Genomic DNA, 2,845 nt, shown 5'->3' with positions numbered 1-2,845 from the left:
GAGGTACGCCCACTATGGAATTAAGAACTGAGAAGATAGCGTGTCACACAATGTTCATATGGCAACAAGCTATGTTTGTCTTATTTAAATCTAGTACTGTGTCACCTATGGAAGCGAAGGCTCTGAAAAAACTCAATATGGAGGCCAATTGGCCAAAATATTGGGAGATTCTGGAACAGGAGGGTGACAAACTGAAACTGCAGAGTTTTGAGAAACTAAAAGATAAAGTGCGAGATTGGCTTCATTATTTTCAAATAAGGGAGGCCTACAATCTGGACAAAAAAAATGGCTTCCAGGTGGAAAAATCAAAACTGGAAACAGAACTGCTAGAACCCAAAACTAAGATATTATCAAGAATGTATAACTTGTTGTTGAAATGGAATACTCAGGATGAAACGGTGAAATCTGCTATGACCAAATGGGCACAAGATGTTTGCTGACTGGGAACAGTTGTGGACCACAGGTATGAAATTTACGGCATGTAATGCCTTAAGAGAGAATATAATGAAAATGGTATACAGGTGGTACATGACACCAGTCAAGCTTGCAAAAATTTATCATTTGCCCGATAATAAGTGCTGGAAATGTAAAGAAAATGAAGGTACATTCTTTCACCTTTGGTGGACGTGTCCAAGGATTAAGGCTTTCTGGGAGATGATCTATACTGAATTGAAAAAAGTATTTAAGTTTACCTTCTTAAAGAAACCAGAGGCCTTTCTCCTGGGCATGGTCAGCCAATTGGTGCCAAAGAAGGATAGAACTTTCTTTATGTATGCCACAACAGCAGCAAGAATACTTATTGCAAAGTATTGGAAGACACAAGATCTACCCACCCTGGAAGAATGGCAGATGAAAGTAATGGACTATATGGAATTGGCGGAAATGACTGGCAGAATCTGAGACCAGGGAGAAGAGTTGGTGGAAGAAGATTGGAAGAAATTTAAAGATTATTTATAGAAACACTGTAAAATTACTGAATGTTAAAATGATGTTGGAATGAAACGAAGCGATTTTAGCAATAAGGTTAAATAGGAATATGTAAAAAAATGGATTGTTATTAGAGGAAAATACGAAGTTATAATATGTGATGATAAAGAACAAAGATAAAACAAAGAGGGTAAGGATTTGCTGAACTAACTATCTGAACTGGAATACAAAAAAGGGAGGTGTGAGGAAGTCATGAAAATAAGTAAATGAATTGTAAGATATAGAAAGAGGGATTTACTTTTAACTGTTTTTATTTTTTCTGGTATTTGTATTTTTTGTTTTTTGTTTTTACCATTTTTGTAACTTTTTACTTATTGAAACTTTAATAAATATTATTTTAAAAAAATAAAAATAAATCTAGTACTGTGAGAGAGTTGGAAACAGTGAGGGACTTCCGGGTTGGTGCCTCCAGCAATGGCGGAATTCCTCTGATTGGGAGGGATTTGCCCCGTGGGAATCTGGGTCTGGCCGCCACGGCAAAGGTGGAGACCTGAAAAAATCACAGGTGGGAGAAGCCTGTGAGCGTGGGATTCGGCGGGCACCTTTTGCGCCTCCCCTACTTGTGGGGAAACCCGGTTTCGGGGGTCCGGAGCGATGTGGGGTGAGTGGCACGGTGCTTTGAATCGTCTGCTTCTTCCACAGAGTGAAGCCACATAGCTGTTGCCGGAGAGCGCTGACTTTTTTCCTGTGGACAATTTGACTTTAAAGTAATTACCCGTCCAAAGAAGTGGTGAAACTATGTTGAGATATATGTTATACTGTGTTATTTTTATGTATTGTATTTAAAAAAAGCCTTAATAAATATCATTTAAAAAAAGTAATTACCCGTGAGTAGAGCTGAAGCGGAGAATTGGATTTTTAAACGTTTAATTTGGCATCGTAATGGAGAGGTTCAATACAGGAAGTCCGCCTTCCTCTTTTGTAAATAGACTGAAGCAATGAGGCTGCAAGCTGAAATCTTGGAAAGCCTTTTGTAAAAGACTAAATCTCCATTGGTAAAGAACAATAAATCCCCCCTTGGAGGCCGGAGAAGAGGGGGGAAGTTGTGGACTGAGTATGCCTGCAGGAGAGAGCGAAGAGAGCTAAAATACCGCTGCTCTGACCCTGGAAATGAGCTGCTAGCAGGACTGACGTCTTTTGGAATGTTCATTGACAGCATTTAGAATGTTCATTGACAGTTAGCTAAATAAGAGATATACATTGTTTCTACTGTCTCCGGCTGTTTTTAAAAAGGAGTAAAAGTAACTGAAAACTGAAACTAACTTTGGATTGTTTGAACTGTCTTTAAAAGAAGACATTACTGACTAATATAAATAGAAACTGTTTCCCCCTAGTGGAACTTTGAAACTGGCTGTTTTACAAGAGCTGGGCATGGTGAATTTCCAGTTGCAAGATAAAAAACTGTGAGACTCTGGGACTGACCTTGAAACTTTTAAGTGTTATGGCAAATGGAAAGGAAAAAACAGACCAGCCAACAGCTGAAAAAACATTAAGGTCTGGGAGGACTCGGCAGCAACCCAGGAGAGGCTCAACTTCAGGCCTCCCTGCTCCTTCTGCTGCTGCTTCTGTACCAGTACACTCAAAACTAAGAGGAATGTCGACAGAAGAGGCCTTAGCGGTTGCATTAAATAAGATAAATGATTCACTGGAACAGCTTAACAAGAAAACAGACATGACAATTGCGAAAGTGGATGCTGCAGCTATTAAAATTGACTTAAATACAGAAAGTATAAATAATCTGGGACAAAAGGTGAATACCAATACAGAAACCATCCAGAAATTGATACAGGAATCTACTTTGATACAGCAGACTGCAGAGGAAGCTAGGGAGAAAGCCGTTGCTGCTGAATGTAAAGTA

Source organism: Podarcis erhardii (genome assembly GCF_964252035.2).
Source record: "Podarcis erhardii genome assembly, chromosome: 8".
Lineage (NCBI taxonomy): Eukaryota > Metazoa > Chordata > Lepidosauria > Squamata > Lacertidae > Podarcis > Podarcis erhardii.
This window is presented reverse-complemented; position numbering follows the sequence as displayed.